This window comes from Aphis gossypii, chromosome 3 (genome assembly GCF_020184175.1).
Source record: "Aphis gossypii isolate Hap1 chromosome 3, ASM2018417v2, whole genome shotgun sequence".
In the NCBI taxonomy this organism is placed as follows: domain Eukaryota; kingdom Metazoa; phylum Arthropoda; class Insecta; order Hemiptera; family Aphididae; genus Aphis; species Aphis gossypii.
The window spans coordinates 22,228,199-22,245,532 of record NC_065532.1 but is presented as its reverse complement, the minus strand read 5'-3'; the positions used below and the strand labels follow the sequence as shown (position 1 = coordinate 22,245,532).

The 17,334-nt window shown below is 36.7% G+C and overlaps 1 long non-coding RNA gene across 1 annotated transcript; it reads right to left on the bottom strand.

Annotated features, from left to right (window-relative positions):
- Positions 1-1,264: 1,264 nt before the first annotated feature.
- Positions 1,265-2,514, bottom strand: LOC126550914 (uncharacterized). The gene is made up of 3 exons (XR_007604952.1): positions 2,187-2,514; positions 1,609-2,080; positions 1,265-1,432 (listed from the first exon to the last, which is right to left on the bottom strand). It is a non-coding gene; the product is annotated as an uncharacterized LOC126550914 (long non-coding RNA).
- Between the last annotated feature and the right edge of the window lie 14,820 nt (positions 2,515-17,334).

Genomic DNA, 17,334 nt, shown 5'->3' with positions numbered 1-17,334 from the left:
ATGTCAATTACAGTATTATAATTAATGTTCACAGATTGTAAATATTTTGATAAAATATTTGTATATTCCATGATATCCTTTAAAACAATTAAACAGAATACAAATTCAAAGTTTTGTATATTATTAAGTAATGATTTAGCTTCAGATCCGGAATTAATGTCATTATCAGAAATATATTCTAAAGTATTAATTATTGTATTAAAATTTGTAAATACAGATTTTAAAGCATCCGTGCGACAATTCCACCTTGTTTCACTAAGACTTTTGAGACTCACTGATTTACTTGTACTAGCAGTTTCTGACTGTATGGTTTCAAAAATAGCATTGCGTTTTGATGAAGCTCCTATGAAATTATATAAAGACTGTAAAGATTCAAAAGTATTTCTTACATAAGATAACTGTTTAGCTAAATCAATTAAACACAAGTTTAATATATGAGCATAACAATGCACATAAATCGCAAGTGGATTTATTTCACGGATTTTTGCTTGTACACCATTATATTGCCCACGCATGGCAGCCGCACCATCATAACACTGTCCTCGTAAGTTTTGAATTTGTAGATTATTATTACAGAGTACTTCCTTAACTAAATTAGCAAGAGTTTCTCCATCAGTACGATTTGTTTTATAGAACCCTAAAAATACCTCATTTGGTTCAAATACTTCATTTACATACCGAATAATAAAAGCAACTTGCTCATGTCTTGATAGATCTTGAGTTTCATCGATTAAAATACTATATATTAGCTTTTCTTATATCACAAGTTATATTCTAAGAACTTGACTTGACATTATTAATAAATTCATTAAGGTAAGTTCCATTGGTATATCTGTAATGATGTTCTTTTTGTAAAAAATATTCTTGCAAAATGTTGTTATTTTTAGCCCTGAGGTGTAAGAGTTCAAGAAAATTACCCTTATTTAATGAATCTTCGCTTTCATTATGTCCCCGTATAGCTATACCTTGGCGACAACAAAACAACAAACTATCCAAAACTACTGTCAAATACTCTCTGTTTTTCTGAACAGTTTGTTTATAATAAGTACTTACATTTGTTGCAATACTTCCAACATTTTTACTTGAATGAAATCCAGACACTTTAACACTAGCTTCTTTGTGAGAGGCACTATTTTCATGATCTTTAAATGATTTTGTTGCTCTAGCCCATGTTTTGAAACCATGTAATGTATAAGCCAATTCATTATATTTATTTGATGGTGGAAAGCATCGGCAGTAAAACAGAAGGCTGCGTCATTAATTGGGCTGTACTCTAGCCACTCATGTAGAACATACCAATCCTGTCTGAATGACCTACCGTTTACCCGTGGAAACTGAATGTCTTTTGGTTGGTATGGGCCAAAGTTATTACTAATCAGATGGTATGCATTAACATTCAATGCAGGATCTTGATCATTTAATACAACAGACACTGTAATTATAATTAATATTATTAAAAAATAATTTTAAAATGTAGTATGGTAAGGTACATTTCAGTTTTTTTTATTTTGACAATTCTAACAATCAGTAAACAAGCAAAATAAGTATAAAAAATAAAAATAATTTTAATTTTTAATAATACCTACAAACTAAAAAACATTTACTTACTTGTTAAACAAGGATTGGTTTTCACATGTAGATGTAAGCATGGATAATATAAAATATTATAGTAGTTACTTATTGATTAAAATAATAAAATGTACCTACTATAGTATAGTATAATATTATTGTTTAATTAATTAGTTAAAACAAAATAACATATATTATTGCAGTTTATGTAGATAAAATATAAAAAAGAAAAATATTTATATGTACCTAACAAATAATTAACAAATTAATAACATTACTTAGCATAACATTTCTATCTAAAATACATAGGAACTAATCATGAGATATAAAAACACTCAACAAAATCACAAAAGCATTACAATTGCAAACATTGATTTCACTAAATAATATACACAAAATAAACCAATTAAATTAGTAAAAAACATACATTCATTGACATTGGATTGAACATCAGATTCTGTAACTTCATTTGTTTTAGTATTTAAAATACTTGACCCTGGATCAGGTTGTTCTACAAATTGATGTAAATTGTAAGTATCACGTATGTGAATAAACTATTAACTAATTATTATCGTTTTTAGTATTCAATATTGAGTATATACTCTGTAATTACTTACCAGTACTAGACTTGGTTTTTTTTGTTAAAAATGCTGTTATCTTCTGTACTCCTTCTGGCTGTCGCTGTCTTTTATTAGACGCCATTGGTTTTGAACAATTTGTACGAGAAGTTTACGAAAAATGTGAGACAATGAAAAAGAATTAAAGAAGAATGTTATGTTATTTTTCGGTTTACGCGTTCCGCCACGATGCAAGATAGTACCGTGCGTTCTCCACGTGATACAAAATCACTATAAACAATTAATCAAATAATTTTGCAACTAAGATTTCTCGATTATAACAAATATTTTAATTCAGTGGTATCACAGATATTGAGAATTGAGATATGCCACCGGTATGCGCTCGGCGTTCGTAGATATTAATATTATTAGTATTAATAATCTACATAAGACCACATAAGACCTTAGACCGTGGTATTATTAATACCAAAATAAATGGCGGGAGGGGGGATAATAAACTTGAATATTTTTGGTGTTTCAAAATGATACTTTTGCAACACCTGAAAATTTTTTGGTGTTGCAAGTGCGACACATGCAACACCCTAATTACGCCACTGATTGGGGGGATAAATGGGGATAGAATAATATTAATATGAGCTGCGGCTCCGAAATTTGGTTACCGAGCTTATTATATTAATTACAAGGTAATAGGAATATTATTTTGTATAATATATATATTAAGACGGACCCACGGCTCCGTGAGAACGGTTACCGGGGTATAGAGATTTAAAAAAGAGGACTTTAAGAGAGAATTAGATATAAGAAACGACATGATAAAATGGATATATATTAATAGGGGGGTTTTTTTTTGGAAAATTTATACATTACGACGACTGAAGGCTGGAGGTGTTGATGGTGACCTCGACGTGATGGAAAACCGTTGTAGATGTGGTGGCTTCGCCCGCCACAGGCCCGTAGATGTAGTAATCCCATCATGTTGTCATGTACGACGTGTCAAAAAAATGATAGATCAAAGAGAAAAAAGAAGACAAAAAAAAAAACCGTTGGTCAGTCACGTGGGTATAGGTGGATTGTATCAGTTGTGAACAGTATCCAGTTGTAGTGACCCAGTAGACGGTTTTTGACAAAATGCGCAGAGACGGAGATCGTGATGGACGTAGTCGGTGAATATCGGTGGCTTGCAGTGTTGTCTTGCGGTGGGAAATTTGACAATAGTTTGGGTGTACTGGTATGCCCTGCTGACGCAAAGCCAACGACGGCGGTGGAGTCCGACCGACAGCGACAACCGATCACTGGGTAGGAGAGCGGGGGAACGTTATTGTATAACCGTTATTATGTTACTTATAATTACGCATAGAGATAAGGAATGGCCTAAAATTCTGTGACGTTACAAGTATTTAAATTTTATATTTTTATTATTTATATTATTATTTTGCAAAATGATTTTCTGCTAAATCTGAAATACTTTTTGCTATTTTTTCTTTAGCAATCACACTTCTTTCCTTCAGTTTTAATTTTTGTTGAAGAAGTTAAAGCTTTTTTTCATAATAATTTTCTAGAATTATTCTTTTCTCTACTTAATACGCCAAGGTCCGTCGTAGCTTTTACTGATTGTTCTAACTGCTGTCTTTTGTTGTACTGTCTTTTTTTGGTTTATTTCGTAATTCCGTAGTCTTATAAGTACTTAATAAATCGTTGTACCTGAAATTAAAGTCAAGTATAAGTAGGTATAGTATTCGGCCACCCTCCTCCCACCACAGTACCACACCATCACACATCATTGTTTATTTAAAATATTATTCACTTATTACATTCACACTTATCACTCATTCACATATAACTATATAAATATTACTACATTTTACATAAAACCCATACCTTTTATCAGTTTTATCAGCTGATTTATCATTAGCATAAATTACTGTTGTTTGTGATTCTTGTTCATGATGTGTAGGCTGTGTAGACTGTGTAGTACTGTTCACGCTTCTTTCAACACCAATAATAGAATTATCAAATAAATCACTAAAAATCAATAAATTAACACATACATTAATTTATGTATACCAAATATTTTGTCATTTTGAACAATATATTTTGTCAAATATTTGTAACTATTAATTTTTTATTAATTTAATTCATGTAAATTCTTACGTTTGCGATAAATTTTGATCAGTAATATAGTCGACCGATAACGGTGCTACTGACGTTGGTGATAATTGTGAAAATCTGAAATGTACAATATATTATATACAATGAAATTATTAGTAATTAATTATTACTTAATCCAAAACTTAAATCTGTATTTTATATATTTATATCGTTGAAGTTGACGATTTTTGAAAATCAAATGTAATCCGTTACATAGTTTCCATTGTCCACGGGTCTCCTGTTATTGGTACTTCACCTATAATGCCTACTAGGGATTCATCCAATTTGTTTAGTGGCGTAGCTATTTATCCACCACCACCAGTAGTTCGAAAATTTGTATTTAATTTTGCTTTTTTTGTATTTTGCATATCATGCCATGTCTAAATTAAAATTAAATATCTTGTTACCTACTAATTTTTTTTTATATTGTCGAATAAATATGAACTAATTCAAAATATTTAAGAATTGAAATACTTGCTCGAAGCCAAGCTTTCCATTCTTTATTAGTCCCGGTATACAATTCAAAAGTGTTGTTAGTTCCTGCCATAGATTTGTTGCTTTCTCATTGGTAAATGAGGCGCTAAATTTACCTTTGGAGAGATGAGGATGTGACTCCATAAAATCTATAATGGTTTGTTTTTGGTCGCCGGTACAGAGCCAGATTTATTTTTTTTTTTGATGACATTTTGTTTTTTTAAGACGAATAAAAACAAGCTGACGAATAACACAGAAAGACCATTAGGCACTCGAATAAAACGACAATAACCATTATAATATAATATCAATTCAAACTTGTTATATTTTAACCATAAATAAAATCTCTGTGTTATCATAAGTTATAAAGCTATTATATAGTAATTAACCGCAATAATATAATTATGCAATTTTTAAATCCAATATGAAGTTATAATTTCAGAATTAAATTATAATGAGTACTATATGTATATATATTTTAATTTTTGTTTTCAGATAAAAATTTAATAAGTATGTTAGTAGGTGTAAAATGGGGATTCTAGAACCTCCCCCCCTTAAATTTACATGTAAAAGGATAGGCATTAGGCATGACCTGTATAGGCAAACTACACAGCTCCTCCCAAATTTGTATTAATTACTCAATATAGGCAACACGCATAAACCCAACACCATCACCAGATCCTACACGTAACTGGCATATATTTTATACCTTCTCCTTCAAACCCTTACCTTTTGAAGAAAAATAATATATATAATATTCTGATTTCGACTAAATATGACACCTGACCATCAAATATTTTTCCCCTTCCCAATCAATTATATTTCTTCCCCTTTCCAAAGTGACTCCAAACAGTTTTTGCATGTTCATAATCTTCTTCTTGTGTATTTGATTCTGTTAGCGTACTGTGTAAAGAAATTGCTTTTTCGGTAAATGGGTTTGCTCCAGCTTGTTCCAACCATCCGTATACTCATAAGGGTAAACACCTTTACGAGTAACGAGTGGAGGTCTGCGGCATTAAAATGTTTAGCTGTTTCTCTAAATTTTTCGAACCCTGGTGTTAATAAATTTTCCGAGAGTGTTGATAAACTTGAAGCCATAAATCTTAATGTGTCGATGAACCGTATTGAAAAGTTGTTGGAAACGTGTTTTGAAAATGAGATGAATTTTTCTTCACTGTTTGGTATTACAGAAATTCTTTTCACATCGAGACCGAGTTCAGTTACAATAAAATGTGCATCATAATTCGATAAATTGTGAAAAAAACATGGTACAAAATTTGGTGTTTGAAGCTTGAGGTTGCAGGTATTACACAATGTTTGTCGAAATTTACCCGATAAGTGACAGTGATCAGCAACTTTATGGTTTCCCACAGAGAAACCGTTTTTACATTAATTACATGTCTTACATAAATTATGTGCTTGTTGTTGTTCTGTAGTAAAGGTTATTGGTATGTTGGTTTGTAGTAATTTTTCAATGTTTTCAGCTATTTCAACGATACTCTTCACAAAATGTTCACCTACATTCTGATTATCTTCATCGAAACGAAAAATTATAGGTGAAGTTGGAATATTCAATTGTTCTAGCAGTTCCGCGGGAATTTCGTTATTTGCTTTAACCATAAAACCATAACTCATGGCCTCGTGTTTTTGAATAGCTTTTGTATTGTTCCCACATTTTTCATCGGATTTTCTTAGTAGTACTTCAAAATCAGCATATATAACTATCGGATGTCGTTGAGTTTTTTCCATGCGGCGAATTCTAACATCGATCCGGGGGTAGGCATTCGAGGTAAAATTGGTTTGTGTGTTCCGCATATTAACTTGTGTTTTTCAAATCGTATGCGTTCATTTAATTCATATTTATTAATATTTAGAGGTTCGAACGATGTAAAGCATTGTTTACAAAATACCGCACTTGCTTTATGTCGGGTTTTCTATGATCGCACAAGTCGGGAAAAATTAGAGATGTAGGTAAAATGAGAATTTTCATCATCGGTTATTAGTAACAAGTCGAAATGATGATCTTTTTTCTTCATCTACCACCTTCAGTGGAAACACTTCATAATTTGGAAATTTTTGCGGTGGTTTGAAACGTACATGAAGTTGGCCCCCCGACTTTGTGCAAAACTTTTAAATTTATTGCAAACAATTGTAAATTAATTGTAAATAATTGTAAATTTTATATCTGAATTTGTAAACACCCCCCTCGGCCGTTAGGTCAAAAATAAGTTCGGGGGCCAAGTTCACGTAGCCCCCCCAATCTATCTGATCGCTTCCGGACAAATTGTAAACAATTGTAAATAATTGTAAATTCAATTTCCAAATTTGTAAATTATCAGAAAACTTAGAAATCAAAAAACAAAGTCGGGGGCCAAGTTCACGCAGCCTCCCGACTTTGGCCGATCGAATTCGGACATATTGCAATCCATTGTAAATTAATTGTAAATAATTGTAAATTAAATTTGTGAATTTGTAAACCACCAGAAAACTTAGGAATCAAAAAACAAAAATCCGGGGGCCAAGTTCACGCAGCCCCCCGATTTTGACCGATTAGGTCCAACAATCCGATTAACTATACGTTGGCTGATTTTGAGTTAAGTACATAATACAAAATTCAAAATACAACTGTAAAAAAATTATGACTCGTTAAAAAATACAAACTCGTATCTTTAATTGAAATATAAAATACAACAGTAAATTGCTTACTAAAAATATTACTTTTTGGTATAAACCAATAAATGTGGATTCACTTTCATCTGTCCTGGTTTCTTACATCTTGCAATTTTTTTAACCAAATCGGTTAAAAAATATATACGTAAAATATATAGTCATGTACGCCAAAACGGCGTACATGACTAATGTAATGTCCATTTGTATAATTAATGGATCCATTTAATAAAAAGCTGAGTAAAAAATATAATGTAGTATAATTTCATTATCATTCATAGATTAATTAATAAATAATACGTACCTTTCGTTATTGACACTCAATTCTACTGGGAAGTGAACCATTGTAAAATTTTTGGTACCTACGACTTGGTCCATTTCAATAAATATATGATGACTTAATTGTTTACTTGTTGAAACTATTCCGTTGCACGATGGTTGACGACAATCATAACTTCTCTCTTCTATATATGTTTTTAGCAGCCCTTCCAAATTTGATATTTTCTGAAGTTTTTCTCTATCCAATACAACTCTACTACAGTTTTTAAAGTTATTGGCATACTTACAATTTGTATTAGAACATTTAATATGTTCTTAAGCTGAAGGAAATTCTTTTAATAATTTATAAATTATGAATATTACGTTGCATTCACAGTTTATAACTTTCAAACCAGATACTCCGTCATCTTCGTTAAATATTTTCCTTATTAATTTAACTCGTTCTTTATATATAGTTTTAGGAGCATTTCCATAAGCCACTGATTTGCAAAAATTCAAAAACTGATCAGAACTTTCATCAACAAAATGTTTATATATATCATTATCAATATATGCTCTTGAAATAATTACAGTCACAGAATCAAACGCACAAGTATTATTTACAAGATATCGTTTTTTTGCCATGTAAACTATTGATGATAAATTACCATTCAATAGTAATGAGTTGAAATTTGATCTAGTTTTTTTTTTATTAAATGAAAGTTCGATATCTCTATTTGCTTGAATATATTTTATTATTCTCTGTCTTTTAGGTTTATCATTAAAATGTATTTCTTGAGATTCACCACCAAGTCCACGCCAATTTTCATATTCTTCATCAGACTGAGAAGTTGAAAGGGTAATTGAGTTGTCATCAGATATTTCATCTTGTATACAACAATATTTACTGTCAGCTTTTTTGCTTTCACTTTCTTCTGGTTTTTTGTCAGAGACTACATTTGGCAGTATGCCATTTATTTCTTTGTCAAATTCTTCGTAAAACGAGTCGTTAATATCCCATATTGACTTTGAAACACTGGGTATATATATATCTTTGTCATGTTGAATACAATCATCATTTTGAACATTTATGATATCAAGTGGTTTGGTTTTCTCAACTGAACATGTATTTTTTGTATCCTGGCCTTTAACTGATATTTCTTGTTTATTTATTTTTGCTGAGTTTCGAATTTGGGAACTCTTGAATAGTCGAGCATTACTATTTATGCTATTTAAATGATTTATAACAAATCTATCTACCGTCATAGGTTTACGTTCAAAATGAAGAATATGGCATTTTAGTTCTTTAAAGTCCTCTTCGACGGATGCAGAAGTAGCAATATCATACGGGGAATTAAACAATGATTGCATGACAGACGTCCAAAGAAGGAAGTGCTTACATATACGTATAATGTCAGTGGTCAGTTCTGGAAGTGAATGAGAGGACAAACGGTTACATTTTGTTCAGTATTATCTTTACTTGTTTTTAATACATCTTCTAGAAATGTTGTAATTTGATTTGGACGTTCATTGAAACCAGAAGCCACATTTTCTTCAGAGTCTTCGTTAAATGCAACATCGTCTAACAAATCGAAATTTATTTCTTGTACTTCGTCTTGAATTGGTATATCCTTTATACGATTTACTAAATAGACCCTACTTTGTGCTGAAGGATTAGGTTTTGTACAAAATTTATCTAACCATCCATCAGTTTCGCTTAATAAAACAGTAAGTATGTTTGTTAAAATTTCACGAAAATCATCTATGTCTTTTGATACTAAAAGGAGTCTGAGACAACTAACATAGAACACTTTTAAATATTTATTTTTTCCACTCAAACATTTAAGTCTACCAAATATTTTTAACATATGGGCAACATCTATTCTTATGTAACAGGATGGTAAATTTTTATTTGATGTATTTAAGCATAAAAAACATTTGTCAACATATTCACTTAAGGATACGTTACAAAAAGCACGAGACATAGCACCCAGTATTGGTAGTGAATAATCACACACTGCTTCGTGCGGACATCGAATTACCATTTTTTTCCGACGCCATAACCAATTGAATATATTGTCTGTATCATGACTTTCAGACACCAATTGGACTACTGGAATTTGTCCAAAACCCGTATTTATTACTCCTTCATAAAGAAAAATATTATTTGATGATATGTTCATACTTGTTCTTTTAATTTTTTGTACTAAACCACCTGTACCATCTATGGCTAATCTACAATAACTTTTTACTTCATCTTTGTAAATAATAATTTGATGATTGGATCAATAATAAACAAAAAATGGATCCATACCAATATTATATATTGATCCAGCATAAGTTGAATTATGTTTGTATTCAACGAGAGATTTTATTGGACATTTTTCCACAATTCCTAATGAAACATCTTTAAATTGCTGCTTAGCTTTGCTCAAAGTATTTAGAGTATAAAGATTAGGTGGAGAAGTACATCCAAATTCCAAATCGCTGACATTTTTTCTTCTCCAATTAGATCCAAAATCTGATGACAATTGTTCCCCAACCATATTTTGTTTAAAACCTTTTAATGTCCGCTTAATATCATACATTGTTTCGGTGCCTCTAGTGTCGTTAGTATGGAGACTAAGGATAAGTGATTCACCACCTTTAGGCTCCGTGTCTGACCATCCTTCCATTTCAGACCCACAATCTTTACACTTAGCACAGAACCAAATATAATGTTCACTTTTCCGAGAATCACGACTAACTTTTCCTCTTTTATATATGAAATTACATGGAAGCTTATGCTCTTTTAAAAATATATCATTGATTGTATCTGTCTAAATGCCTGGTGGGAGTATGTCATATGATCTGTATCCAGATTTTTTATCTATAAGTCACAGTTATAGGTTTAATTTGAGTGAACACATTAAAAGGAATATTTATTTTAAATAGCTTTTTAATAAATTCATCTTTATTAGATTCCAAAGATAATTCTGTATCTGATGAGGAACATTGATCAACTTCTATAGGATTTTTCACATGATCTTCCAATCCAAGTAATTTAATCAAACGAGATTTCCATTCATGTCTATCCTCATAAAACATAATATACAATAAATTTGAAGGAAGTTTATAATTCAAATCTTCAGATAAAACTTTCCACACATTACTTGATACTGGACTAATTAAACCCTGTTCATTTATAATTTCATGTTTTCTCTTTACAAATGCCTCAAAAATTAAATTTTCGTTAACATGGGGTTTTCTACCCCTTTTTACTGCACCCTAAAATATTCAAAAGTTTAAAAGTTATATACTATATTATCTAAAAAAGTGGTCAAGTGGCTAACCCTCTGTTGTACAGTAAGTCACTATAAAAAATTGATGTATTAAATTTAAATCAATCAAATGATAGGTGTAATTGTATACGAAAAACGATTCTGAACAAAGATGATTTGTCAACCTAGGATATAATTACCAGTGGTTGGTGAAAAAAGGTAGTTTAATATGTTTTAATGGCCTGAATACACCAACATTTAAGTTCTTTTAAAATTATTGTAAGCCAATTTATGGAAAATATTGTATTCAATTTTCAACAATTGGCTACTTATACAAAATTGTTTATGAATTACGTATACCTACAAAATAATTTGAAAATATTCATGATTTTGACGAAGTTTTGTCAATATTTGAACTAATAAAATAAGGTAATAAAAATATATTGTGCTAATTATTATTATAATTTTTGAATCACTATAAGACTAAATTATGAGGAATTGTGTATTTAATTTTCGAGTATATTGATTCGGCAAAAAAATTGTATCGATATTTATATTTAAAAAAAAAAAACTAAACAAAAATTAATATTTCAAATGCCTATTAAAAAAAAACAAAATATTTTGAAAATTAAATCATGTAAAGAAAATGCCATTCTAAATAATAACTGGTGAAATTTTCAAGTATCTACGACTTACAAGTATACTTTTTGAATGATAACAAATATTTATTATCGTTTGAGGATAAATCGTAATCGTTAGGTTAGGTTAGGTTAGGTTAACCTAACCTCCCGGTGAGGCATGGGCATGCCACCGGGGGCGTCCCCAGGTTGCGGATAGGGGAAAGTCCTGCAGATATGCAGGATAGCCGCGAAATAAGCCATTCCCTTCGGAATTGGACGAATAAGCGGTCGCGGACAAGCTCACCACCGGGGGAACGATCAACCCCCGGTGTCCCAGAAGATCAGGCCAAACGGACGGAAACCAAGACAACCAACGCGAGGCTGGCGTCGGCAGTGTTGGCCTAGCCACCAATAATTTCAACATGGACAGTACAGAACAAAGAGGAATTGTTACTTCTTCAGGGGGTTCGGAGACTCAGGAGGCGGCAATTAGGGGACGGCGCTCGCCCCAAGGGTCGTCATCACCGTCAGGCGCCAAAGGTGTAGGGATGCCGAAGCAGGTCCCTACCGCCAGCAATGGAGCTGGTAAATCAACTGCTGTTGAGGGTGCAACGCAGGCTCTCAACGGTGGCCGGAAAGCCACTGAGGCGACTGCAATGGCTACGTCGGAGACAACCAATACGGCTGGGAGCACCGTGGTGGAGAACGCGAGTCAGGCGAAGAGGACGGTGGACATAGCCGCGTTGTCTGAAGATGAAGTGCTGTCCATGATGCATGGCATTGTAAAAGGAATGGTCGAGTTCGCTAACAACACTAAGAATGTGCATCGGGAACTGGTACAGACTGATACAGGCCTGCTCCTCTGGCAGTTCCTTAGGCTCAGAAAGGGCTCTGGAGCCGTCCTCGAAAACCGGCCTGGGGTACAAATAACTGGGATAACTCGCAACTCCGGTCAATGGAACTCAAGGTAGCGCAAATGGCGCAAGAGCAGACTATCTCCTTCCAGCAGATGAAAGCGCAACAGACGGAGTGGCAAGCGCAGCAGCAGGAGTGGCTGCTGAAACTAGAGGAGCGCCAGAAAGAAAGGGCGGTAGTAGGGGAGCTTAACCGGAAGACCTCCTCCCAGGCAGGTGAAGATAGCAGATCGGGACATGCGGTTGATGAAGCCGAGATGTTAGCAGGACGCAGATCTCCCCGAAGAAGGCGAGGTGCCAAGAAATCGGCCAACGCGAGCAAGCCCCAAGTGAACGAACAACGAATCACGAAACATCGCAAACTGGTTGTAGAACGATAGGGTGATTGAATACATACGCTTAGCTGTCGAAGGCTTGAGCTTAGCCCCAATCTCCGTTCGAGAAAATACTGGAGGCGGCAGAGTTGCTATCGTCACCGCTCCCATGGACATTGCCCTCCGATTGGCAGCGGCTGGTGCCATAAAGGTTGGCATTGGTAGGTGTAGGGTGAAGCTACTTGAGACCAAGAAGGTCAGATGCTTCAGGTGTGATGAATTGGGCCATATGTCTAATGTATGCACTGCGTCGTCTTCGGGGAAGAAGTGTTTTCGCTGCAAGGAAGCGGGCAATCTCATAGCTGACTGTCCAGCTACCAGCGCCAGCAAAGAGAGACTCGGAAGAGTAGAAGGTCCAGGTAGGCCAATGCGAGCTGGCCCTGCAGACAAGGTGACAGATGCGCCAAACACCTCGGTGAACCAGTATGTTAATAAAGAAGCAGCGAGCCTCGTTGAGGCGGATCCGACGAAGGCTTAAACTTCCACCAGATCAACATGAACCACTGTTGGCAGGCTAAAAACCTGCTAGATCAAGCTGTGGTTCAGGAGAAAGTTGACGTCGTAATTGCGTCTGACCCCCAAGGGATCAAACACGACTCGGGTGGATGGGTAAATGACTCTGGTACTGGAGGTGCTGAAATCGACGTTTTTGGAAATGCAGTTTCAGTCGCGGGTATTATCCAGGACGTGGAGTTCGTCGCAGCAAGACTGAATAGCAATATCCACGTCGTAAGCTATTACGTCTCACCACGCCCGGCGATGCCCACTTCCAGGACTTTCTGCAACGGCTCGAGAACTACATCCGTGGACTCCAGGCCAAAGTTAAAGTTCTCATTGCCGGAGACTTTAATGCTCGGGCCGCTGCGGGGGGGGGACTGGGAAATCAATGCCAGAGGCTCCGAGCTCACTGCATTTGTGGACTCCCTAGGACTGATCATTGTCAACACAGGGTCAGAACCTACCTTCACCGGGTGGGGAGCCGAATCTGTCATCGACATCACTCTCGCGTCAGAATCCCTGTCTGGTGACATAAACGACTGGGAGGTCCTCTCAGGGAGCTACAACGGGTCTGATCATGAGTCCATCAGCTTTCGGACGGGACAACCCCGGACCCCTCAAACGTTCGCCAGGCCCAGCATTGGCTGGAACACCGCGGGTGGGATTGACCCTGACGCGTTCCGGACAGGACTGTTGCTGGCTAAATGGATACATCCAACGACAATCGGAGTCATACACCCTGATACTGCTGCTGCCGAATAGGTTAGGTTAGGTTAGGCCGATTTCGCCCTACCAGCCAAGGCTGTTTTCACCAAGACCGCTGTACATTGGTGGACTGCCGAAATCAGCGAACTTCGCAAGAAATGCAACAGCACTAGAAGGATCATCCGTCGAGCCCCACGACAGGCATTCCAACAGACAGATGACGACAACCGCCGCCAGGCAAATGCACTTGCCGCGTTTAGAGCAGCCATTAAAGCGCTCCGGGTTGCCATCAAGAAAAGCAAGTCACGTTGCTGGGACGAGCTGCTCCACACCGTCGACAGTGACCCATGGGCAAGCCGTAAAAGCTGGTTATGAGGAAGCTTGGAGGGCCCTCTCCCACCTTGCGCATGGAGCGCGAAACGCTGGAAAAAGTCACATCTGAACTATTCCCCACCAGAAGCGAGGATCCTGGCAAACCCTGCCGCATTGTTGCACCACCTCCGCTGCTGTCGCACGAGGAAATACAGGATGGCATAGCCCGAATACAGAGCAGAAAGAAAGCCCCAGGCCCCGATGGCATAAGTTCGGCCATCTTAGCCACGGTACATCAGGCCTGTCCTGAGTGGCTAAGGGACATATTTAACAATTGTATTTCCTCCGGTATATTCCCCCGCAGGTGGAAAACTGCCAGACTGGTTTTACTGCGTAAAGGAAATAAGCCGCCGGGAGAAGCGTCGTCCTATCGACCACTGCACCTGCTGAATGATGTTGGCAAATTATTGGAGTATTTAATTGTGAAGAGGCTCGAGCTCCAAGTAGCCAATAAGGGAGGTCTATCTGATGCACAGTATGGCTTTCGTCGAGGTCTGTCCACAGGCGATGATGGCATCGCACTTAAAGATACAGCGCGGATTGCTGGTAACCAGAAGGATATGTGCGTCGCGGTGTCCCTGGATATCCGTAACGCATTCAACTCGATCGGCTGGGACCACGTCATGCAGGCGCTGATGTTTTGTGATATTCCACCTTATCTGAGGAATCTGCTGCAGTTTTATTTCAATGATCGCGTAGCTGTAGCAACCTGCCCGGCAGCTTCCGAAGGGAAACTTCCCGTTGCGGTGTCGTGGGGTGTTCCCTAGGGTTCAGTCGTGGGCCCCCTACTGTGGAACATGACCTATGACCAGGTGTTACGGGTTAGCCTGCCGCCGGGAGTCAGTGTCATAGGTTTTGCTGATGACACCCTGGTCATTGTGCAAGGCAAAACGTGCGCTGCTGTCGAGGACCAGATGAATACGGCGCTGAGCTCCATCTCCAGCAAAATTTCTTCCCTCGACCTAACCTTAGTGGTTGAAAAGACGGAAGCAGTCATGTTCAGGAGGAAGTACAAGGAAGACACCCCCTTCATAGTGCTCAACGGTGCACCGGTAGCCATGAAGAGGTCTATAAAACACCTGGGCATCACCGTAGACGATAATCTCAATAACAACCAACACGTTGATGCGACGGCGACCAAGGCGCAGAAAACACTTACCGCACTAAGCCGGCTCATGCCCAACATAGGTGGACCGAAGGAAAGCCGTAGGAAACTTCTGGTCAGTGTCATCCATTCAGTGATCCTCTATGGTGCACCAGTCTGGGGGCCGGACCTCAAGTATTCCAAAGCGCGAGTGGACAAATTAATGAAGGTCCAACGCCGAGCCGCATTGCGCAGCAGCTGCGCCTACCGCACGGTTTCCTACGCAGCAGCAAATATCATCTCTGCCTTGCCTCCTATCGACCTCCTTGTTGTCGAGAGAACTCACGCCTACTGGCTACGGAAGGAGGCCTTATTATTATTGCCATTGGACGCTGATGCAAACAGTCGCATAGCGAATAGTTCCCCAGAGTTGCGCCAGAAGACGCTTGAACGGTGGGTGACTCGGTTAGCCACCGAAACCAAGGGCTCGTGGACGAAGTCCCTCATAAAGGACGTACCATCGTGGTGCAACAGAAAGCATGGCCAACTGACTTTCCACCTAACGCAATTCCTCAGTGGCCACGGCTGTTTCGGAAAGTATTTGTGTAAAATCGGAAAGGAGGACTCTGAAATATGCCATCATTGTGGAGAGGCAGTGGACGATGCTCACCACACACTTTTTGTGTGCCCGAGCTGGAGCAGTGAACGAGAGGATGTCATCCGGGTGCTGGGGGCACTAGATCAAAGTACGATGGTAGAGCGGATGATCAAGAGCCGGACGAACTGGGACGCAGTTGCTGAATTCTCCTCTCGAGTGCTGAGTCACAAGGAAGAAGAAGAACGTTACAGAAGGGGCGAACAGCCTAGACCTTAAATCTTAATTAAGTTTTGTTGTAGCCTGAACGGCATATTTGAGGGGATAAGAGCCCCTCTTTTGTTTGTATAATTTACATAGTATTGTGAGGAAGCGTGAGCAGGAGACTAGCCTGCCACCTTCCATTAAAAAAATTTGTATGTTTGTTTTTTTTTAATAAACGGCACACGGTGACTCGGGGGAAGTACTACCTAACGGTGAATTCCCCTCCAAGTTACTTTGGTGGATTTTTTTAAAAAAAAAAAAAGGTTAACCTAACCTAACCTAATACCATACGACTTTTCTATTTGCAGAAGACGAAATTTCGATAAAGCCGGGAGACTGTACAAGAAGTAAACGTGCTTTTTTAGCATTTACTGCTTCGTTTGAATTTTCCTTATGATATGAGCGCTTATGACCATTGCGAGATTAAACTGAAAAAAAATTAAAATTGTATTGCTAAAAACTATGGAAATGCATGTAACAGCTTGAAAAACTATAAAGTTTTTAATGAGAAAGAAAAGATAAATTGTTGTTAGAAATATAAACGTTTTTAGTAAAAATACCTGAAGAAAAATAAAGAATTTAAAAATAAAATATTGATGATGTGTTTATCATATGGAAAATACGATTTTTAAAAATATACATTAATAAAATGAAGTAGGTATATTATCTATTATTACTTACATGTATATATATAACAGCAAAAACAAATATGATATAGACCTCAGTTATACGAGCGTCTCGGGGGCAAACTTAAAAAAATAAACGTTTAGATACCTGTATAAATGCGATTTTGAAATTCACTCGAAACAAGATTTTTGAAAGATTCATAAAATTTGTAAAAAATAAATATACCGCTAAAGAAGAAAATATAATTTAGAGCCATAATAATGGAGTTCAAATAAATCCTGAATCTATTAAAGTAATTGATGATAAACGATGGGAAATATCTGCTGC